This window comes from Giraffa tippelskirchi, chromosome 6, assembly GCF_054371585.1.
Source record: "Giraffa tippelskirchi isolate mGirTip1 chromosome 6, T2T-mGirTip1v1.2.pri, whole genome shotgun sequence".
NCBI classification, from domain to species: domain Eukaryota; kingdom Metazoa; phylum Chordata; class Mammalia; order Artiodactyla; family Giraffidae; genus Giraffa; species Giraffa tippelskirchi.
Window position 1 is genome coordinate 162,472,243 of NC_137280.1, and position 25,739 is coordinate 162,497,981.

Genomic DNA, 25,739 nt, shown 5'->3' on the forward strand with positions numbered 1-25,739 from the left:
TCGCACAACCAACTGCTAGATTTAGTCCATTTTGAGATTTTGACTTCCTGACAATTTAGGGAACTAGTTTTGGCAGTGTTTTGGGTCTGTCTATCATGTACTCCAGAAAAGTGTCCCTTCTGCCTAGTTTATGACAACATTTCAGTAGTTCAACCTATCTGGGGCATAATAGTGTTGTTTAACTCTGAAGCATTTTTCATACTGTTCAAATATTTACATGCAGGGCTACAGGCTTATTAGCAATCTGGTGAAGTATTTGTAAATCTGGATCAAAATTCTGACAGGATATTTACTGCATCGACTTGACCTATTTTCTGTCTAAAGCCCTACTCCATAATTCTTGTTTCATTTTATGTTAATCCTATGCATAAAAGGCAGTAACCACGACATTTGTACAGTTACACTCTAGCATCCACACAGGAGGATTCCACTAATCTGATGTCCCTCCACCTTCCTCAGTGTGTGAGGTACTTACACCTGTGACTCCTTCAAAGCTCCATGAAGCCCTGGTTTAGCCAATGCATGTTATCTATTACATTTTATCTTCCTCTGCTCTCATTATACTGATGAACCACTGCAAGGGTCCTCAGCAGGTTAGAGAACCTGCAAATTGCAATTATTCTAATTTAGAATTATAGCATGCTTTTTCAATCCTTGGGAACGTTTTTTCCCTTTCAAATCATTCTAATATTGAAATGTGTTTTGAGAATTCCACTAAGTGGGTTTCACTGCAAGACTGAAATATAACACTTAAGTTTTTAAAAGTAACTAATTTAATATTAAATAAAAGATGACAGTTTTTTTTTCTGAGTCATGTAAATAATTTTTTTTGAACACTATTTTTTTGAGTGCTATTTTCTTCTAACTGTTCCTGTTTGTCTACACATCAAATAAACTCAAATCAGGGGTGTGTTTTCTTCAGCAGCAAATTCTATATGGAATACAACAAAAATAAGGACTTGGCAATTCTTATGACATTAGAAACCCATGTACTTATCTAGTCGGCTTCTATCTCATCTTTGTTCCTACCTCTCTATAAAGGATAAGGCAGTTTTGCCCAAAGGAAGAAATAAAAGGGAATCCTCGTTAAAAGGTACATTAATGGAAAAAAAAAAAGAATGGCTTTATTGGGGACATGTGCAAAAAGGGATGTTTGAGTGGTAAATGATAATTTACTTTTGAGGTATATTAAAAAGGTTTAATCTTACTGATCATGAGTTAAATTGGATGTTTTAATCAGTTAGCGAGTGCCAAAAATAATTATGCCAGAGCGCTTAGTCTGCAGAACGTGTACACAAAGCATATAAATCCTTTGCTTCCCCAGGGGTTTCTCAGAATAACACACAACTAAGAGACAAAAGCGATATCAAACTCATATAAATTAACATTGCAAATGATCTGAAAAATATAATAAATAACATGATCCCATCACTTTGAATATGCAGCACAGGGAAGGGTGTCCAACACAAATATATGCATTAATCTTCTGTATCCTTACTAAACTTTTTCAGTAAACTTTTCTTCCTTTTACTTTCTACAGTTCAATTCAAGGTCATTCCTTTCATTGAGAGAGAGCTGGGCAGGGTGACAGAGCATAGAAATCTGTGTTCCCTTTAGCAACGAATGTGAAAAATAGGATTATTTTCCTAATGAGTCTTTATTGAGGAAGTAAAATAAAGGAGTTGGACCCAAGGACCTTGGGAGTTCTTTGAAGTTCTAAAATTTCTATGATTTTAAGATTAATATTAGCTATAATTTTGATACTATCAAATAAGTAAGAGACTATAAAAATATGGATAAAATCATTTAAACTCTTGCATAATGAGTTTTGAACTGAAATATTTCTAAACTACAGGTTTAAAAGTTGGGATAAGTCATAAACTTTATTTAATTTATATCAAAAATATAAATAATATGTATAATTTTATGTGTTAAATTTGCCACATCTCCTTAAATCCTAGTTTAGATTTCTTTTTACAAATATTACATGCACTGAATACATTTTGATAGTTTGGTTCATTTATAACATTATAGTTTGAAAATACTGATATCTTTACCATTTTTTCTGTTGATAATCAGACAACATTTTATGTGCCAACAGCATTTCCTAACATAAGTAATAAAATCTTCTGGGGCATAGATTATTTCCAGTTACTGTTTAAAAGTATTTTTGAAGTTTAAAAAGCAAAGTTTAGGTAGCCACTCAGAAAAAAAAAAAAAGTTCCTAAAATGTGTGTTTCTCTTTAAATAGCAGAATTCGCTCTGGAATATTTATTCATGTTTGATGTAAAAGCTTATCATTTTCTGGAGATTGATGATTACTGAGAGCTAAAAGAAGAGTGGGATGAGGTTAAGTGAATCATCAGTTATAAATCTGATGCTTTTCCCATTCTGTAACTTAATTGGTTTACACTGATTTCGTACTAGAGTATTCAGGGACAACGTGGGGGCTTTTCTGCGGATCTGAACAGCTGCCTGATTTGTTAATGAACAAGGTTATCAGTAGCCAGTTGCTCACAGTTGAAAAAATGCATGCTCTTGGTTAGTCCATTGGAGAGAGAATTTTTTACACGTGGCTTTTGTGTTTGACATTGTCGCTTTTCAGGTGATTTGGGTATATTCACTTGTCCCTTTTGTAACTCAGATTACAAAACAGAATTACTACATACAAATTTTTACTCTGTGCAATGGGTTTAAGTATGCACTAGAATTATTCCTCTTTAGAGCATAGGAATAAATGTACCCCCCTTAACATACATCATGGATCAGTTATCACTACTATTTTTGTCAGCCAAATATCCCTTTGGGGAGCTTATAAGTTAGGGACCTCTACCAAGTTTGTGTATAAATACACAAATACAAGTGCAAAATTTTTGCAAGCAATATGAAGATATTCATATATGTTGGGTTAAGAGACTTTCAACAGAATTATTTTGAATTGACTTCGTTTAATGCCCAAAGAATGCTACTTTAAAGAGAAAATAATTTCGAACCAATCATATGGGAAAGAAGTACTTAGGTACCATCTTATAAAGTCAAGAAAATAAAATTTTTTGCTTCAAATAATGGGCCATCCCTCATGGACAACAAAAAATACATTTGCAAAAGGAATATGTACATTCGTGTTACCTCTTTCAGGACAAGGATCATTGAAAAGCTATTTTTTCTTGTTTGAGAGATATGATACTTTACTGAATATGCAGTTTTCACTTTTTTCTAGATTTTTAGTATAATTTCAATGGTAAGATAAATAACAGATATATTCGTATATAGTTCTAATAACCATCCTGAAAATGAAATTTTAAAGTGAATTTAATGCTCTTCAGTTTGTTATTTGTTATTCTTTCCTATTCCATTGATTTCCTTAAATATTATCTGATCCAGAAGAGATACCTCAAATGACTGGAGGAGTCATTTGAGGAGTCACTGGAGTCATAGACCTCATTTTAAATTTCATTACTTTACTTACCCTGGTAGTTAATAATTCTTCCATTCAGTGAATTCACACTAAATAATCAAATGCTGAAATGTCAATGGTGATATATTGTTGAAGTTCTAAAGAACAGATGAAGAAATTTCATAAACACATTTGAACTTCAAATTTCAAATTAAACTTTTATTTGGTATATTATTATTAATGAATACATTATTATCATCATTCCATTTCCAGAGAATATTAGTTTACAAAAATAAGAATTCTGTTTGATTTTTTTTTTTAACAAAACTCTATGGTCAAGCATCACAATTATTTCCTTGCATGTACCTATAATTCCTGTGCCTCTCTCCTGATTTTGGTTAAAACCAGATTTATTCTTCCTCTGCTCCCACATCTGTAGAGTTGAAACTAGCTAGAGAAAAATACCCCATCATGCTGACTAGTCTCACTTTATATTGCTGTTCATAGCTTACAAGTGGACCATTAATGATGTCATTAAATATGTCTCCAGTCCATTCACACTTGTATTCTCCTAGACAAGTATTTGACATCTTCTCACTCTTTAGACCTCAACATCCTCTTCCCTGTCCTAACTCAGCTGATCATTTTTTTTCCTTCACTGATAAAAAATTGAAGCAATCAGAGAACTTCCAAAGAATCCACCATTCACATTCCCCAGTACATAAACTTGAATACTCTTCCTTCCTGCCTGATGTTATTCATGCAATTTCCAAGCTCTTTCCTCGGTGAAAGTCTGAATTTCATACAAGTTCCCATCTTTGACTCCTCTTCGAGAGCATAGCACCAGAAATTCTGCTCCTCACTTTCTCCTATAACATCAACTACTCACTGTGTGCTAGACTGCCCTGGTGGCTCAGACAGTACAGAATCCACCTACAATGCAGGAGACCCGAGTTTGATCCCTGAGTTAGGATGATCCCTTGTTGGAGGGAAGGCAACCCACTCCAGTATTCTTACCTGGAGAATTCCACGGACAGAGGAACCTGGCGGGCTACAGTCGATTGAGTCACATAGAGTTGGACGCCACAGAAGAGACTGAGCTCACACAGCACTCCCTCTGCTAGACCACTCCCATAAGCATATGGGAGATACTATGCTGATCGTGATAATATTATTTGTCACATCTTAGTACAAACTTACTATGCTGATCATGATAATATTATTTGCCACATCTTAGTACAAACTTTTTTTTCATCTTTTTGCTCTCTTCAGCAAAACTCCTCAACAGACTTTTCTATTCTATATCTAATTTCTCTCCTCCCATTCTGTATTAATGTTGCTTTAATCTGGACCACCACCACTGCTGCCAAATTCCTCTTTGGTCACAACTCCATAATTTCAGTAGTAGACCCACTGATCAATTCCAAGTCCCTGTCCTACTTAGTTTATCAGCAATCCAGAGCTGATTACTCTCTCTTCCTTGAGACATTTCCTTCACCTGAGTTCCAGGTCACAGTCTTATGATATTCATCCTCCTGGACTAGTGCCTCCTTCTCTGTCTCCTTTACTGGTTCTTCCTCTTCTCCTAGGCCTCTTAATTTGAATGATTCCCAGAACTCATTCCTTGATCTCCTCTTTTCCACCTATGCCTCATTCCTAGGTGATACCACATTGCTCCATGGCTTTAAATAGCATCTATGTACTTATATTTCCAGTTCAAATATCTCTCCTGAATTGATGACCTGACATAAACCATGTATATTTCTAATAGACAAATCTAATATATGTCCAAATCTGATCTTCTCTCTCAAATCTGTTCTACCTACAGCCTTTTAGACTCCAGTCAATGACAACTGTATCCTTCAGTTATTTAGGCCAAAAACCATGTTTAATCTATCTGCAAATCTCATTGGCTCCACCTTCAACTATCTAGGATCTAGCACCTGTTACTTCTCAACTCTCTGCTACCATCCTCATCAGAGCTCTATCTTCTCTCATCACCATGGCAGGTCTCCCAGCAGGATACCCCTCTTCCTGATAGTTTATTTAGTTTATTAATACTACAGCAGAACAGAGCAGTACAATGTAGTCATGACCATGTTCTATCGCTGTTAAAACTCAGTAGTGAAATGACTCTCCATTTCAAGTTAGAGTAAAAGCCAAGATCCTTACAACAACCTAAAATTCCCGACATAAACTGGAACCCACTTCCTCTCAATCCCACTTTCCATTCTTCTCCCTCTTACCTGCTCATCCCACTCCGTCTCCATTTAATCGCTTGGGGCCATTGCTCTAGTTATTTTCTTTATCCAGACCATTCTTCTTGCAGATATTCATTAAACAAATACTTTTCTTTCAAGTCTTTGCTCAAATCTTGTTATGTGGCCTAGGAAACACATTCAATGCTGAAAATGTAACTTCTTTCCTCCAAACTATTGATCCTCCTCAACCTGCTCTATTATCTTTTTATATCTATAGCGCTTATCTACTTATAATTTATTATATGATTTACAAACTTATTACATTTATTTTTAATTTGTTTCCTCTTATCACTAGACTATAAATTTCAGAAGGCACCAGGCATTTTCTGTTTTATTAACTGTTGTATTACCACTTTTCAAGACCACATCTGACACTTATCCATGAATATCTGTTGAAGAATTTTTGTTTAAAAATTAGCAGGAATGGAAAACATACGTATATTTCATGTCCTTTTGAAAGTTCTCATTAAATATCTCAAAAATGCTTTTGGTTTGCAAATCTTAGTTTTAAACCTAACATTTCAGTTAAATAATCCACTAGTTTCATTTCTTCAAATATTTATTAAACCCAGTCCCTGCAATAGCAGAGTCTAATTTCAAGGAATTCATAATAAGAGAGAAGAGAGAGACAAATGTCTACCATAGCATAATAAGTGCTGTCATAGAGTTACACACAGGATATTACGAGAGTATAGAAAACTTAACCTGAAGAATTCTCCACCAGCTGGCAAAAAGAGGGTGTTGAATTGGAGCAGAAATAGGAGGTGACATTTAATCAGTTAATACATAGCGGTAGTGGTGGTGTAGTCGCTAAGTCTTATCTGACTCTTGCTACCCAATGGACTGTAGCCTTTCCAGGCAAGAATACTGGAGTGGGTTGCCATTTCCTTCTCCAGGGGATCTTCCTGACCCAGAGATCGAACCTGGGTCTCCTGCACTGCAGGCAGATTCTTTCCCAACTGAGCTGCCACGGATAGCTGATACATAGTATGCACATACTACATGTCAGGTGTAGTGAGAGTCATAGTGCAGAAGTTGTTCCAGCAAGCTGATTCTGAAGTACGTATGTGATATCTAAGTCACAATAACCTGTTGACTTTTTTATGCACAGGTCTGAAGCCCAACAGAGTTGTTTGGGCTGGAAATCATCACTATATAACTAACTAGTGGTTGAAGTAGTAGGCATTTGTGAGCTTTCTTAAAGAAATAGAGCTATAGACAGAAATTAGAAAATATAAGATCTATCATAATTTCTAAAAACATTTGCTTTATTAAGTATATAATTCAAATCAGATAAACATTAAAAAATAATCTTAGAAATGAGGAGAAAAAATCACACAGCATATATCCTCTTCCACTCTCCCAATTCTAAGCCAGATAAACTTTTCTAAGGCTTTGAAAATTTTTTCTGAATGTGTATATATTTTATAGTGCTAATTTTAAATATTTTATAGAATACATAGTTTAATGACATTTAAGAATTTTAAATGTATTTATTAGGATTACATATTTTGTGACAATATTTTTCTAATATGTTTTATTTAATAAAGTGATACACCACTCTCTATATACTGTAAGTATACATTCAGATCTTTGATAGTTAAAGCTTATCCATAACAGACAACAAAGGTAGAGTATAAATTTCCAAGCTATCCATATAATACAGTATTTAAAATAAAGTGAATAAGTCAGTTAAAAAAAATAGGTCCTATCAGGTGGAATTAAGTTGATTCTGGCAGTCCAAAGTTCTCATGGAGAACAATTGGGAGAAAGTGATAAAACACATAAATCATTTGTTTGAAGACACTGGAGAGCTGCTGAGCCACCAAGAACTGGAGGGTCTAAAATTCCAGAGAGAAGAGAACCTTGAAAGATGAGCTGACTTTTGCAGCTACTTGGACATCAGTGCTGGGTGTTCAATGGAAGGACTGATGTTGAAGCTGAAACTCCAATACTTTGGCCACCTCCTGTGAAGAGTTGACTCATTGGAAAAGACCCTAGTGCTGGGAAGGGTTGGGGGCAGGAGGAGAAGGGGATGACAGAGGATGAGATGGTTGGATGGCATCACCGACTCGATGGACATGGGTTTGGGTAAACTCTGGGAGTTGGTGATGGACAGGGAGGCCTGGCGTGCTGCGATTCATGGGGTTGCAAAGAGTTGGACACGACTGAGCGACTGAACTGAACTGAACTTACTATGGGGCTTTTGCCCATTCTAGGCTTGAGCAAGACACTGAGAATTGGGGTTTTGAACTAGTAGAGTGTTACTTCCAGGAAACAGAAAAACCAAAAGAGCTTCTGATTGAGATTCACAAGGGAGGCTAAAGTATATGGCTGGGCTTTACCTCAAATGACTGACCAAATTCTGGGGCTTTACAGAGTAGGAGATTAAAAGCTAAAGCATAAATTCTCTGAAAAGTAGTTTGAGGATTTTATCAGCTTCATAAAATGAAAGAGAATGAGACCTGCCAACAGAATGGGGCCACAAATTCTAGGACTGAAAAATGAAATATCTGAAATTCATATTAAATGGTATCAACAGAATGTTAGAGATAGCAGAGAACTGTTCAACAGAAAGAAAATGTGCAGGTTAGCAGAATATATCCAAATGACGAATAAAGGCAGGGAGGAGGAAAAATACATTAAAAACAAGAAAAGGCATAAGAAGAATGTGGGAAAAGTGAAAAAACTCTAGCATATAAACAACTGGGCTCCTAGAAGGAGAGGAGAGAGAGAGAGAACAAGAAATTGAGGGGGGGGAGGGTGCAGAGAATGGGGGTGGGAATGGGAGACAAAGAATATTTGAAGAGACATTGGCTGCAAATTTTCCAAAACACAAAAGACATCAGCCCATAAATTTGAGAAGTGTTATGAATACCATGCAGAATAATTACTAAGAAAGTTATACCAAAGGACACCCCAAGAAGACTGCTCTAAAGCAAAGACAGCTGAAAATTAATCAGCAGTGAAAATGAATGAAGCACCCCATACACACACACACAAAAAAATCTGAGTCTAAAGACATATTTCTCTATGTTCTGCATAATTGCATTTGTATATAAAAAGTTCAAAAATGGATATATGCAATCTTTAGTGCTAAAAGTCATGAGGGAGGGCAGTAACTACAAAAAGGTACAAGTGGTATCTGAGGTCTAGTAAAGTTCTAATTCTTAATCTTGGGACTGGTTTCAGAGGTGTGCTCATTTTGCACAAATCCATGATAGATGTTTAGGATACTTTACTTTTCTGTATGCATTTTATACTTTACTGAAAATTAACATTAAAAAAAAAAAAAATGGATGCTATAGGAGCAGAATACAACCCCAGACCAATGGGGTGGATGAAAACTGGAAGAATCAACTAAGAAAGTTAGATGTGACTATTGGAATTGTCTACCTGAAATATGACTTAAAAACAACAAAAATAATTGAAATTATCATAATTATTAAATAGTCTTGGGAAGTTCTGTAATAAATATAACTACCTGTAAAAAACATTTGGTTAAGAAATGGTCAACCACCCTACGTTTTGATTTCTGGATACAAGTAATGCTTTAGCTAACACATTTTGAGTTGGGTAAGAATTTTAAGATTTAGTGTTCTAAGAAATCAAAAGGAAGCAAACAAAATAATCATCTCACTTTTAAAGAAATAAATACGTACAATTTTATCATTTTTTACACAGTGCTGCCAAGTGTATAATTTTCTGGTTGATTTCCTTCTTTCCAGTCTTTCTTGATTGTTTGACAATTTTTAAATAATGGTATTAGAATTTGAGTGAAAATGTGAAGTGCACAAGTCAGTGGGTGTGTGTATATTTAGGCAGAGAATTAAGATGCAAATTTTTGTAAAAGGATATAATTCTAGCTTACTTATGGGGATTACAGATATGGTACAAGATAAGAGATGTGACAGAAAAACTGGTTCAGTAGCAATAATAGTAGGTGACATATTAGCAATATAACTAAGTGCCAACCAAAGTCTTTCACAGTTACTATGCCAGGACTAAAATAGAAATCAGACACATGTTTCTATCAGATGGGGGTTCATTGGTAAGATGCAGCTGTTGTCATCACTGCAGAAATTGAAGATAGATTTATACTTGAAGAGGTTACAGCTTCTTCTGATGATCTAAATTCAAGTTTCACTTTAAATGACACGAAGCACCAAATAATGAGATGTTAGGTGATTTTGGACACCTTGCCAAGTGGTGATTCTCAAAGCATATAACAAAAATCTCTACATAATCATTTCTTTTCAATTCAATTAATTCTTAGGAAGTACTGTGAAAAAACTGTTGTCTCTCAATATTTATTCCTACCTTGTTTTTTAACAATAGAATTCCAATTATTGATGGGCTGTCACGTGTTCAGTTAAAGACTGCATTTCCCAGCTTCCTTTGCAGACATAGCTATAGGACTGAGTCAGTAAGATGAAAATCCAGTATTTTATACTTGAAGAGTGGGAGTCATCTTTTATCTCTTCATCCCTTATCCTGATTTCTAGAACATACATATAAACTGGAGTTCCACTAGCTACCCTGGATTCCATGGGCACATCCTAGGAGTAATAAAAGGATGATCTAAAAGGAACTTAATATCTGAAATAGTTTTGGAGCTGCCAGACCAGCCCTGTTCTGCCTACCTCAAGGAATTTTAGACACTAGAGAAAAATTAACTTTTTAGCTCATTATTATTTAGAAGAGGTATAACATGAAGCTAAACCTAAATCTGATGCAAGTATTAATACACATTAAATATAGGAAAGTGGTGTGTGCTCGCTGTTCCAAAAAAAAATACAAAAGAGAATTAAAGCTCACTTTTGCACAATGGAAGGAACCTTATAATTTAGCTTGAGTGTTCATGCTGGTCTCCAGTAAGTGAAAAATGATACTTTGCTCAGAAGTGCAATTTAATCATATTTTTCTGATATAATCTAAAGAAGGTAATTTAGATATATTATCTGCCACAATTAAGAAGTTAAATAAAGATTAAAACTAAAATAAGTGAAGATCTCATTGGCTAAAATATCTAGACCACGCTATGAATACACTAGGCAACTGAAGAGTGAACTCAGATAATCGCTCCCATTCATTAACTGTATTATGTGGGATGCTTGATCTTTGTATTGTAATCTAATGACAACATAGAGACAAGCCTAATCAGTTGTGGACAATACAAAATACCAACCCAAACTGGCCACTCCTTAATTCATGTGATTATATAAAACTGTGATTGACACTTAAAATAAGAAAGCCTTAGAACTATGATTCTCTTCTTGGGATCACCACAAAAACAATTCTATATTCTCACCTTTCTGCCCTCTTAAGTAGCACTTACAAAACAAAAATCTAAGATATAACTAGATGTGTGCTCAGTCGCTCAGTTGTGCTCAACTTTTTGCAAAGCCATGGACTGTATCCCGACAGGCTCCCCTACCTATGGAATTTTCCAGTCAAGAATCCTTGAGTGGGATGCCATTTCCTACTCCAGATAACTAGATAAATCCAAGATAAAACTGACTCCAACACATAAGAAAAAAATACCCTAGGATTCTGCAATCCATGCATAATTGGCTTTTGCTCATGATCCTGAAAAAAACAATCCTTTTGAAGTTTGTTTTTCAAGGAAAGTATGTAGTATTACTTGGGAGGAAACACTCCCAGTTCATACAGCTTTAGGACACAAAGTCCAGTACGAGTTCAGTTCTTTTGTAACCAAACTACTTAAAAGCTTGTTATAGCTTCACTGACTACCCTGAAGCCTCTGACTGTGTGGAGATGGAAATACCAGACCACCTCACCTGCCTCCTGAGAAATCTGTAAGCAGGTCAGGAAGCAACAGTTAGAACTGGACATGGAACAATGGACTGGGAAAGGAGTTCCAATTTTCCAAATTGGGAAAGGAGTATGCCAAAGCTGTGTATCGTCACCCTGCTTATTTAACTTATATGCAGAGTACATCATGTGAAATGCCGGGCTGGATAAAACACAGACTGGAATCAAGATTGCCTGGAGATGTATCAATAACATCAGATATGCAGATGATATCACCCTTATGGCAGAAAGTGAAGAGGAGCTGAAGAGCCTCTTGATGAAAGTGAAAGAGGAGAGTGGAAAAAGTTGGCTTAAAACTCAACATTCAGAAAACTAAGATCATGGCATCCGATCCCAACACTTCATGGCAAATAGATGGGGAAACAATGAGAGACTTTATTTTTTGGGGCTGCAAAATCACTGCAGATGGTGACTGTAGCCATGAAATTAAAAGATGCTTGCTCCTTGGAAGAAAAGTTATGACCAGCCTAGAAAGCATTTTAAAATGCAGAGACATTACTTTGCCGGCAAAGGTCCGTCTAGTCAAAGCTATTGTTCTTCCAGTAGTCATGTATGGAAGTGAGATTTGAACTATAAAGAAAGCTAAATGCCGAAGACTTGATGGTTTTGAACTGTGGTGTCGGAGAAGACTCTTGAAAGTCCCTCAGACAGCAAGGAAATTAAACCAGTCAATCCTAGGTAATCAATCCTGAATATTCATTGGAAGGACTGATGCTGAAGCTGAAACTCCCAATACTTTGGCTACCTGATGCGAAGAACTGACTCATTGGAAAAGATCCTGATGCTGGGAAAGATTGAAGGCAGGAGGAGAAGGGGACGACAGAGGATGAGATGGTTGAATGGCATCAGTGACTCCAGGGACATGAGTTTGAGTAATCTCCCAGAGATGGTGAAGGACAGGGAAGCCTGATGTGCTACAGACCATGGGGTCACAAAGAGTTGGACATGACTGAGCAACTGAACAACAACAGCAACAACATAGCAAAAGAAATGAAGAAGTAACACTTTCAACTCTATATATATACATATGGAAGATGTATAATTCTGTTATATATATGAAATCACGCTACCACTGAAAAATCCCTATTTAGGCCTCATTCTGTAAGTGAATACTTCCCACAGACATATTTAAACATATACCAAACATGCACAGGAATAACACTTCAAATATCTGCACTTACTATAGGCACTCACACTTTGCCTTGAAAATTAGAGTTTTCTATTCTCTAACTCTCATAAAAAATGCTCTTGGGTCTCTAATTTCAATACCCACTGTTGATTCAGTGACTCTGGTCAGCTATATGTCCACAGATTCTTTTCAATTCTTCCCAAAGGGGAGTGGGTCTATTTCCCCACCCATTGCATTTGGGCTAGCTTTATGATTTGCTTTAATGAATAAAATATGACAGAATTGTAGTTGTAAAACTACTCAACCCTGGACCTCAAGTCTTTGGCTTCTGGCAATGTTGCCCTAAGACTGACATTTAAGGAGCCAATCTAAACTCCTATTGATAACAGTCCATGAAGTACTGAGACTCTCCAGCCAACAGTCTACACCATCAGCCATCTTGGACATTCTAGCCCATCATATTCTCCAGTGAAATGTAGTTCCCTGAGAAACCAAGAGGCAAAACATCAACAAAGAAAGTTCCCAAGCTCAGGATGGATGGTAAATGGTTCCTGTTTTAAGCCATACAATTTAAAGTTGGCTTGTTGTCAGGAAAACAGTTGATATAGTACCTTATCGTCCTCTCTCACAGAAGACTCCCAGATTAATGACTTGACTTTGGGCCACCGAACTTAGTTCTGGCTTTTCTCAAATATCTACTATTAAAACACAACTTGAGGATAATTTTTGCCCCATCTTCATGGTCTGCAGCCATGGTAAAGATATCTCACCCAGGGATCTATCTTTCTAGGCCCTGTAACTGTCCTATTTATTGTCTACCTCCTTCTCTGGGTTGCTTCTCTGTGTACTCACCAAAATGGAATCCTTAGATATCAGTCCGATTTACTCGGTAAATTTCTTCTTTCTTAAAAAAAAAAAAAAAAGGTTAACTCTGTACTTGAAAATGACCATATAAGGATGAATAAGCAAAGACAAAATTCTTACCTTAACTATAGAGAATTAAGTAAATAAATAATTTAAGAATAAATATATAATGTAATAGATATTGACTGACATACCAGAAATTATAAAATCTTGAAGTATACATGTCCTGTGGTTTGGGAGCTAACTACCAAGCTTTCCTCATCTGGGGACTGGTGAAGATTTTAAGTTTAAGTCCTCAAATACCTTGGAGAAGGAAATGGCAACCCACTCCAGTGCCTGGAGAATCCTTGCCTGGAGAGAAGAGCCTGGTGAGCTAGAGTCCATGGGGTCACAAAGAGTCAGACACGACTGAGTGACTAACACACACACACACACACACACACACAAATACATAGGTCTTCATTATCCTTTGATTAGAATAGGTTTGCTTTTATCCTCTCAACAAATTTTAATCTTCTAGTTCTCAAACTGATTTGTCAATTGCAGAATAAGCTTGGCATATCACTAATTGTTCAATTCCTAGTCTGAACTTCATACAGACTATCAACCAAGATACCATGGTATAAACGTTTCTGATCCTGAATACTGGTGAGCACATCCATGTAATTACAATAAATATTCCTATAATGTTCTAGGATTCTGCAAAAGTTTCATTGAAAACAACGTTCATGAAGTGACTGATGCAATTGTGACTCCAGCGGTTTCTAGAGCATTTGTTTTCTATCAAGAAAAATGTAATAGATTGATTGTGGCATTGGAGAGTTTCTCTTTGACTCAGTTTCTCTCTTAACTGTCACTTTTTATTCATAATCAATTGCCTGTAGATTTGGTTCAAAGCATTTTGTCACATAACCACATATATCCATTACAGACTATTTGGTCTTTCACCTATCAGCCGCTTCTTCTAATTGTCTGCCATTCCAAATTAAACTATTTAACCACTACTTAACCACTGTTAAGTTTTTGTGAAATTTCAGTGTATAGCTAAAAAAAGTTAATAATATTTTTAATATACTTCTCCTCTTCTGTTAGTAAATCCTTAAATACTTTCTCCTTTCATGGACCACAGAGAACATAATCTACTATACATTTACTAGAGAATCATGTAAACAATGCATATTTTTTGCAATCCTTAGGCCAAAATGAAACTCAAGTAATACACCAAGTCTAGAAATACAATGATATTTTTTCAAAATAGCTCACATTTTGTGCATTCAATAATAGAAAGACAAAATTAGACCCTTCTGCAAACTTCCGTTTTGCACATCTGGGGCAATTTAACAATCAATGCTGCCCCACTTGTTAAGTTAATTCCTATTTCTTGTCAAGGGGAGAATATAATGCCTACTCTAGAGTAATGCTATGGTAATTCTACATAAAGTCAGACTTGTGATTTTTTTAATAGGATTCTGGAACCCAGTAACCACCATAGGAGTCAAGAGTGTTTCCCACGCCAACAAGCAATCCTGACACCAGCTGAGAGTCCTAAATTTAACTCAATTCTGACATTACCTGGAATAGAGTTAGATTCCACAGGGTAAGGGGTTTTGCCTTACCCTGTTCCCCCCCCCCCATCCCCCAACCCCCATGCCGAGACTCACTCATTTCAGATGTCAGTCTCAAGGCCAGGTTGTTACTGCACTTTTGACCAACTGGCTATACATTAGAGAGTCCCACAAATCCCACTCAACCCTTAGGCTCAAGTAATTTGCTCAAGTGGCACACACAACTCAGGAAACCCATTCACTTACCAGACTACTGGTTTATTACAGAATATAACTCAGGGAACAGCCAGATGGAAGAGATGTACAGGGCAAGGTGTGGGAAAATGGCACAGAGCTTCCAGGCCCTTACTGAGTGCACCACTCTTCTACACCTCCACCAACTCAGAAGTTCCCAGAACCCTCTCCTCTTGAGTTTTTAAGAGGCTTCATTACACAGGCATGATTGATTAGATCATTAGTCATTGGCCATTGACTGAACATCTGGCCCCTTCTCCCCTCCCCAGAAATTAAGGGATGGGGCTGAAAGTTCTATCCCTCTGTAGTTTGTTCACCTGGCAACCCACCCCCACACTGAGATGCTTTCCAAAAGTCACCTCATTAACGTAAACCAAGTTATGGTGGTTAGGGGCTTATCATGAATAATAATCCTTTGCCTTTATGACTCTGAAGCATTTTCAGGAACTGAAGACCAGAGACTGACTATTGTACAAAAGATCTTCCCCTTATCACCCAGGAAATTCCAAGAGTTTGTGGAGCTGGGAGCCAGGAACTATGGACAGAGATCAAATTCATGTGAAAAATATGTGTTTGAACATCTGAATGACCAAATATGTGTTTATTATAAACAAGGTGCATGCATGAGTGCTAAGTTGTTTCCATTGTGTCCGACTCTTTGTGACTCTATGGATTGTAGCCCACCAGGCTCCTTTGTTCTTGAGAATACTGGAGTGGGCTGCCATGTCTGCCTCCAGGGGATCTTACTGACCCAGGGATTGAATCCGCGTCTCCTGTGGCTCCAGTATTGCAGGTGGATTCTTTTACCGCTGAGACTGGGGAAGCCCTTTATAAGCCACAATGTTGAGATACTATAATTTGTAGCCCAGGTTTCATCATTGGTCTCTGGATAGTATTCTGAGCCTAGAATTTCACCTTACTTTTAAGTTCTCCTTGGAGTTCTTTGGCCATCTGACATGAAGAACTGACTCATTGGAAAAGATCCTGATGCTGGGAAAGATTGAAGGCAGGAGGAGAAGGGGACGACAGAGGATGAGATGGTTGGATGGCATCACTGACACGATGGACATGAGTTTGAGTAAACTCCGGGAGTTGGTGATGGCCAAGAAGGCCTGGCGTGCTGCAGTCCATGGGGTCACAAAGAGTTGGACATGACTGAGCAGCTGAACTAAACAGAACTGGAGTTCTGTGTCCTCTGAGAACTAAATTCTGTCTTGCTCCTTCCAGGGATGTAGATTAGGGGTCACAGACTTAAATTTCCACTGACACCAGCAAGACATATAGTGAGATTGGCAAGATGCAAGGCAGTAGAGAATGTTGAGGCTTCCATGTCCCATGTGAAAAGGACAGCTGCTTAGCTGTGACAGATTGTTGCCATATAGGAAAACGAAATCCATTATTTTCTTATCTTCCAGTTATTTCAAAAAAAACCCTCATAAAATCCATATTTTTTCCTAAGAAATTTCCCAAAGCTTTAAATGTTGTCAAACATTTGTCTATGTTTGACTTGTCTATGTTTGACTAAATTTGTCAAACATTTGTTGTCTAATGTAATAACAAGAACTTTCGTCACACACTCACGCACACACACACTACTATGGGCAAAATCTGACTCAGGACTCCATTTCGCAAATCTGTGATGAGAGCTTCATCTCAAAAACCTTGGCTATCTGGTAAGTTGGAATCTGTATGAATAAAAATATTAGTAATAGCAAATTTTTCTTTTTGGAAATGTAGAGGTATTTTCAAGTTAGAAAATAATCTTATAAAACCATTCTGAAACAAATGATTCAGTACATTCTGGGGTGGCAGCGTGGTTGAGAATTGGAAGTGGCCAGCTCTGGAGCCACACTCTCTTTTGTTTGCTCAGTCATATCTGACTCTTTGTGACCCTATGGGCTGTAGGATTTTTCAGGCAAAAAAACTGGAGGGTGTTGCTGTTTCCTGCTCCAAGGGATCTCCCCAACCCAGGGATCAAACCTGCGTCTCTTGGGTCTCCAGCACCCCTGGAACCGCACTGATCATCTCTAAATCCTGCTTCTGTAGCTTATTAGTCATGTGACCATGGGCAAGTTAATTAAACCTTCAGTGCCTGACTTTGTTTTTAAAGTTGAGGTGATTCCCTGGTGGTCCAGTGGTTACGAAACTGCCTGCCAATGCAGGGGACACAAGTTCAATCCCTGGTCTGGGAAGGTCCCGCATGCCTCAGAGCACCTAAGCCCGTGAACTACAACTACCAGCCTGCCATGGAGAGCCCTTGCTCCACAAGTCAATCCACCTCAGTGAGAAGCCCACACATATCCACTAAAGAGTAGCGCCTGATTGCCATAATTAAAGAAAGGCTGAGTGAGCAACAAAGACCCAGAGCAACCAAAATTAAACATAAATAAAGTTGAGGTGATTATAAAAATAGCAATGCCAACCTCATAGTGCTCTGAGTTAAAAGAGCTGATTTTTTGTGAATCTCTTAAATCAGTGACTAAACTGCTGTGTATGTGTGTGTGTGTGTGCGCGCGTGTGAGCGCTGGATACATAAATTTCACATATATATGTTGTCACTGAAACATTTTTCTACTGAAAAGTTTGAATGAATAAATTCAAAAGTCCTAAGGGACTAGGTAAGCAGTAAGTCTATCATCCCAGATCACTGGTGGAGAAGTGACAGCGTGAGGAAAGCATCACATCACAAGGAATTTCTGCAAGGACGCTTAGAATTATTCTCCTTTTTTCCCCCTCATTAAAATGGCAACTAGGGTTGTTCAAAGAATCAGGTTATGAGTCAATAATCCCTTACTACCCAAGAGAAGTTTCTATAGCATGAAAGTGAACAGAATTATTCTATTTAAATGACCTTCAAGAGAAATCAGAACTTATCTAAGTTATGAAGACAGATACATTCACAAAATAGCTTTTAACATCTCAGAAGCAGTCAATCTCTGGGTCTACAAAGTAGTTAGATCGATGAGTAAGGAGGAGTAGAAATTATCTCCTTTCTGATGTCTATATGAATTGTCAATATAGTTACAGGTGAAAAGGCAGTCACAGGTGCAAAATAAGAGATGAGCATTCATAAAAGACAGGAAGGCCTCCTATCGCTGGTGCCCATCATCGGGAGAAGTTGTTACATGGAAATGACTAATTCTTGTTGTCAGTTTTCATTTCCTAGATTCATTCTTGATAAAATCAAGATGTGAAGTTTCCTGGTAGATTGGGAATTGAGATAATATCTGACTTTTACTGGACAAGTGTTCTAGGTTATTGAAAAGAATGTACTGAAAAATGTGTTTTATTCTATGCAGGAGTTAGGATTTGACTAAGATTCAGCAGTTCTAAATGGGGGAGTGATTTTTCTCCCCATGGAATATTTTGGTTGTCACAAGTGTATAGGAAGCTGCCTTTGGCATGCAGCTTCTAATGGGAAGATGCCAGGGATGATCCTGTACATTCTACAGTGCATAATCTCCAAAACAAAGAATCACTTGAAGCCCAAATTTCAATAATGACAAAGATGAGAAACCCTGAAATGAAATGGAGTGGTGTTTAATACCCTATCTTGTGCTGAATTAGAGAGACGATAATTGTATTTTAACAGAGTTCCACTAGATAATACTGATAATTTTGATTATGCAGGGTGATATAAAGCAAAGAACATGATTTAATTTCAGGTGAAACTGGTTTAAATCCTATCTCCTCCACTTTTCTAGCTATGTGAACGTGGATCCTTCTGTGTCTCTGTTTTCTTATATGTAAAATGAAGATATTAATAGCACCTAATTCAAAGAGTAATTGTGAGAAATAATAAGTTCTTGTATACAAACTACCTAGAATGGTGGCTGGACTGAAGGAAGTTCAGTTCAGTCACTCAGTTGTGTCCGATTCTTTGCGACCCCATGGACTGCAGCACGTCAGGCTTCCCTGTCCATCACCAACTCCCAGAGCTAGCTGAAACTCATGTCCATTGAGTTGGTGATGCCATCCAACCATCTCATCCTCTGTCAAAAGGAAACACTATATTAAATGTTAGCTAAAAATGAATGATGATAAACAAAACAGATGGAAAATGCCTATCATCCTATAGCAAATTCCTCCTCTTTTAACCTAGTTGATGAAATAGAAAATATGACATTGATTTTAGTCTTAGCAAGGAATATAATCATTTTACAAGACCGCACCTATTCTTCAGTTCTTTCCATTGTGTTCCAGTCAGGCTCATCCCTACTATTTACACAGCACTAAGCAACGCAAAGATGTAAAGTATGATTCCCATGTCTTTTCCTCTGTTCAGGCATTCCTAATTATTGAAAATGAAAGTTTATTTTATATGGGATATTTCAAGCTTTGTTTCTTTTTACTACAGCACTAATTCAAGAAAGGGTCAAATGACATAATAGTTATATACAATTTTTTGATATATTTGCAAAGATTTTTTTTTTTAATGGAAAGACTTGGTACTCTATAAGGTAAAGAAAGATATACATATTCACCAAATTGTTTGAAAAATTGACTGGCTGTATTTTTCTAGCTCGAGTTTCTACTTTTTCTGTCTTTTTCCCAGTGTTCTTCCCAATGAAGACACTTCAGGGTATCTTCACTTTTCTGGAGGCTGAAATAAGAGTTTGAAAGTGTAGTGAAATACTCAGCCATCATGATATTTATGGTAGAGTCATGTTCTCTTTAATCGGGGCTTACATTCATTGGGAATAAAAAAATCTGTTTACTCTGCTGGAGAAATTAGGCACTGAAGAGATTGTTTTAGTTCTCTTTGTTTATGATGATTTGTTAGCTCTCAACTGCAGAAATAATTTTGTTGTTTACATTAATCTATGGTGGCAGTATTAACTTCACATCATACATAAATATAATTATTGATCATTACCAGCTTTAATTCAGTGTTAGAATTACAGATTTACATAATTGTGCTATTAAGTATAAACTTGAACTTCATATCTGGGGTCACAAATAACTGGAGGCAGTAGAAACAGAAAATTCTGATTATATGTCATTCATATTTTAATACACACTGTTGCAATTTTGATCAGTGTTAATGTAAATATTTTTATGTATAATACTTTACAGCAATGAGATGCTAATGGGTGGAAATTACAGCAATATTGATCTAGCTAATAAAATGTAATACATTAGTAAGAAAGGATATTTATTCTATGCTTCAACTATTAGTATACATCATCTGCCTAAGAAATGTGACCTCCATCACCAGAGAAGAAAGATTTTTGAATCAAACACTATAAGCTTCTTCTCATTCATAATCATGGTTTTCCTCTTCTGTGTCTTTTACGCTGATGTGGATTCAAAAAGGGCAATTTCACTTCTGTGACATTAAAATATTCTCTCTTGATATAACTAATACATGAAAAACATTCTATGGTAATCAATCAACAAAGTTGAAATTCGACTTGTCTAGAAATATTAAGATGCTATGTATGTCTGTATTATTTAAGCCTGAATAAATGGATTACATATAAACAATGCTGTAAAGGCCTAAATTCTACCCTTAGAAATTCAATGGGCTAAAATTTTTCACAAACATCAATACTTGTGAGCAAACTTTCAAATAAAGCAATTTGGATTATGATATCAAAAACTCAGTTAGATCTCTTTTTTTTCTATTTTTTAAATTTATTTATTTTAATTGGAAGCTAATTACTTTACAATATTGTAGTTGTTTTTGCCATACATTGATGTGAGTCAGCCATGGGTGTACATGTGTTCCCCATCCTGAACCCCCCTCCCACCTCCCTCCCTATCCCATCCCTCTGCGTCATCCCAGTGCACCAGCCCTGAGCACCCTGTCTCATGCATCGAACCAGGACTGGCGATCTGTTTCACATATGATAATATACATGTTTCAGTGCTATTCTCTCAGATCATCCCATCCCCGCCTTCTCCCCACAGAATCCAAAAGACTGTTCTATACATCTGTGTCTCTTCTGCTGTCTCGCATATAGGGTTATTGTTACCATCTTTCTAAATTCCATATACATGCATTCAGTTCAGTTCAATTCAGTCACTCAGTCGTGTCCAACTCTGCAACCCCATGAATCTCAGCATGAAAGGACCCCTGTCCATCACCAACTCCCGGAGTTTACTCAAACTCAATCCATCGAGTCGGTGATGCCATCCAGCCATCTCATCCTCTGTCGTCCCCTTCTCCTCCTGCCCCCAATCCTTCCTAGCATCAGGGTCTTTTCCAATAGGTCAACTCTTCGCATGAGGTAGCCAAAGTATTGGAGTTTCAGCTTCAGCATCAGTCCTTCCAATGAATATTCAGGATTGATTTCCTAGGATTGACTGGTTTAATTTCCTTGCTGTTTAAGGGACTTTCAAGAGTCTTCTCCCACACCACAGTTCAAAAGCATTAGTTCTTTGGCACTCAGCTTTCTTTATACTCCAAGTCTCACATCCATACATGACTGCTGGAAAAACAATAGCCTTGACTAGATGGACCTTTGTTGACAAAGTAATGTCTCTGTTTTTTAATATGCTATCTAGGTTGCTCATAACTTTCCTTCCAAGGAGTAAGCATCTTTTAATTTCATGGCTGCAATCACCATCTGCAGTGATTTATACTGCACTGGTCGTTTTCTTTCTGACTTACTTCACTCTGTATAATAGACTCTACTTTCATCCATCTCATCCATCAGCAGACCTCTAACTTTTTAAACTATATTAAGACTATTTTTAGAGCTATCTTTCCAGGGTTTCATAAAACTAAAACTTGAAAAGGTTATAAATATTAATGAACTTTTGTTTTCTTTTACTAATTCCTGTATATTATTGAATTGTATGACATTGCCATATTTGTGGATCAAAACTGATCAAATATCAGCAATTATATATGATCCATCCTGACTATATACCTATCTATCCGTCTGCTTATCTATTTATCTACCTATCTATATCAATTTACCTTTCTAAATACTTCTTCCAAAGTAAAGATAACATAATTTATGGACAAAATTTCCAAATAAAAACAAAGATAAAAATCAAACACAGACTTAATTTTCCCAGTACTCTCTTATCCTTTGTTAGTTTTGTGCCCAAACTAAATTTTCAAATTATTATTTATCTATTTGTATAAATGATGTTATACAAACAGCTATTATTCTGAAACTGCCATTTATTTAAACTTTTCAGTTCAGTTCAGTTCAGTCGCTCAGTTGTGTCCAACTCGTTGAGACCCCATGGACTGCAGCACGCCAGGCCTCCCTGTCCATCACCAACTTTCAGAGCTTACTCAGAGTCATGTCCATTGAGTCAGTGATGCCATCCAACCATCTCATCCTCTGTCATACCCTTCTCCTTCTGCCTTCAATCTTTCCCCGCATCAGAGTCTTTTCGAATGAGTCAGTTCTTGAAATCAGGTGGCCAAAGTATTGGAGTTTCAGGTTCAGCATCAGTCCTTTCAATGAATATTCAAGACTGATTTCCTTTAGGATGGACTGGTTGGATCTCCTTGCAGTCCAAGGGACTCACAAGAGTCTTCTCAAACCCCACAGTTCAAAAGCATCAATTCTTTCATGCTCAGCTTTCTTTATACTCCAACTCTCACATCCATAAATGACTACTGGAAAAACAATTGCTTTGACTAGACAGACTTTTGTTGGCAAAGTAATGTCTCTGCTTTTTAATACGCTGTCTAGGTTGGTCAAAACTTTTCTTCCAAGGAACAAGTGTCCTTTAATAACCTGGCTGCAGTCACCATCTGCAGTGATTTTGGAGCCCAAAAAGATAAAGTCTGTCACTGTTTCCACTGTTTCCCCATCTATTTGCCATGAAGTGATGAGACCAGATGCTATGATCTTAGTTTTCTGAATGTTGAGCTTTAAGCCAACATTTTCACTCTCCTCTTTCACTTTCATCAAGAGGCTCTTTAATTCTTCAATTTCTGCCATAAGGGTGGTGTCATCTGCATATCTGAGATTATTGATGTATCTCCCAGCAATCTTGATTCCAGCTTGTGCTTCATCCAGCCCAGTGTTTCTCATAATGTACTCTGTATATGAGTTAAATAAGCAGGGTGACAATATACAGCCTTGACGTACTCCTTTTCCTATTTGGAACCAGACTGTTGTTCCATGTCCAGTTCTAACGGTTGCTTCCTGACCTGCATACAGATATCTCAGGAGCCAGATCAGATGGTCTGGTATTCCCATCTCTTGAAGAATTTTCCACAGTTAGTTGTGATCCACACACTCAAAGCCTTTGGCGTAGTCAATAAAGCAGAAGTAGATATTTTTCTGGAACTCTCTTCCTTTTTCGATGATCCAGTGGATGTTGGCTATTTGATCTCTGGTTTCTCTGCCTTTTCTAAATCTAGCTTGAATATCTGGAAGTTCACGGGTCACATATTGCTGAAGCCTGGCTTGGAGAAATTTGAGCATTACTTTGCTAGCATGTGAGATGAGTGTAATTGTGCGGTAGTTTGAGCATTCTTTGGCACTGCCTTTCTTTGGGTTTGGAATGAAAACTGACCTTTTCCAGTCATATGGCCACTGCTGAATTTTCCAAATTTGCTGGCATATTGAGTGTAGCACTTTCACAGCATCATCTTTGAGGATTTGAAATAGCTCAACTGGAATTCCATCACTTCCACTAGCTTTGTTTGTTGTGATGCTTCCTAAGGCCCACTTGACTTCACATTCCAGGATGTCTGGCTCTAGGTGAGTGATCACACCACTGTGATTATCTGGGTCATGAAGATCTTTTTTGTATAGTTCTTCTATGTATTCTTGCCACCTCTTCTTAATATCTTCTGCTTCTGTTAGGTCCACACCACTTTTGTCCTATACTGTGCCCATCTTTGCATAAAATGTTCCCTTAGCATCTCTAATTTTCTTGAAGAGATCTCTCGTCTTTCCCATTCTATTGTTTTCCTCTATTCCTTTGCACTGATCACTGAGGAAGGCTTTCTTATCTCTCCTGGCTATTCTTTGGAACTCTGCATTCAAACGGGTATATCTTTCCTTTTCTCCTTTTTTCCTCTTCTCTTCTTTACAGAGCTATTTGTAAGGCCTCCTCAGACAAACATTTTGCCTGTTTACATTCCTTTTTCTTGGGTATGATCTTTATCACTGCCTCCTGTACAATGTCACGAACCTCCGTCCATAGTTCTTTAGACACTCAATCAGATCTAATCCCTTGAATCTATTTCTCACTTTCACTGTACAATCATAAGGGATTTGATTTAGGTCATACCTGCATGATCTAGTGGTTTTCCCTACTTTCTTCAATTTAAGTTTGAATTTGGCAATAAGGAGTTCATGATCTGAGCCACAGTGTGCTCCCAGTCTTGTTTTGCTGCCTTTATAGAGCTTCTCCATCTTTGGTTGCAAAGAATATAATCAATCTGATTTCAGTGTTGACCATCTGGTGATGTGAATGTGTAGTCTTCTCTTGTGTTTCTGGGAGAGGGTGTTGGCTATGACCAGTGCGTTCTTGTGGCAAAATTCTATTAGCCTTTGCCCTGCTTCACTCTGTACTCCAAGGCCAAATTTGCCTGTTACGCCAGGTATTTTTTGACTTCCTACTTTGCATTCCATTCCCCTGTAATGAAAAGGATATCTTTTTTTGCGTGTAGTTCTAGAAGGTCTTGTAGGTCTTCATAGAATTGTTCAACTTCAGCTTCTTCAGCATTACTGGTCAGGGCATAGACTTGGATTATTGTGATATTGAATGGTTTGCCTTGGAAACGAACAGAGATCATTCTGTTGTTTTTGAGACTGCATCCTAGTACTGCATTTTGGACTCTTTTGTTGACTATGAGGCCTACTCCATTTCTTCTAAGGGATTCTTGCCCACAGTAGTAGATAAAATGGTCGTCTGAGTTAAATCCACCCATTCCAGTCCATTTTAGTTAGCTGATTCCTAAAATGTCGTTGTTCACTCCTGCCATCTCCTGTTTGACCGCTTCCAGTTTGCCTTGATTCTTGGACCTAACAGTCCAGGTTCCTATGCAATGTGGCTCTTTACAGCTTCGGACTCTACTTCCATTACCAGTCACACCCACAACTGGGTGTTGTTTGTGCTTTGACTCCATTTTTTCATTCTTTCTGGAGTGGAGTTATTTCTCCACTGATCTCTGGAGTTATTTCTCCACTGATCTCCAGTAGCAAATTGGGCAGCTACTGACCTGGGGAGCTCATCTTTCAGTGTCCTATCTTTTTGCCTTTTCATACTGTTCATGGGGTTCTCAAGGCAAGATACTGACGTGGTTTGCCATTCCCTTCTCCAGTGGACCATGTTTTGTCAGAACTCTCCACCATGACCCGTCTGTCTTGGATGGCCCTACACAGCATGGCTCATAGTTTCACTGAGTTGGACAATGCTGTGGTCCACGTGATACAACTGGTTAGTTTTCTGTGATTGTGGTTTTCATTCTGTCTGCCCTCTAATGGAGAAGGATAAGACGCTTACGGAAGCTTCCTGATGGGAGA

General features: G+C 37.4%; 1 long non-coding RNA gene across 1 annotated transcript in view; it reads right to left on the reverse strand.

Moving 5' to 3' along the window:
• Nucleotides 1-2,781: 2,781 nt before the first annotated feature.
• LOC145509584 (uncharacterized) overlaps nt 2,782-25,739 on the reverse strand; it is a 41,788-nt gene continuing 18,830 nt past the window's right edge. Inside the window, exons 4-8 of the long non-coding RNA XR_014056213.1 lie at nt 19,770-19,888; nt 19,107-19,277; nt 13,475-13,526; nt 5,644-5,783; nt 2,782-3,555 (exon numbers count right to left, since the gene is read on the reverse strand). This is a non-coding gene — a long non-coding RNA (uncharacterized LOC145509584). The remainder of the gene's footprint in view (nt 3,556-5,643; nt 5,784-13,474; nt 13,527-19,106; nt 19,278-19,769; nt 19,889-25,739) is intronic.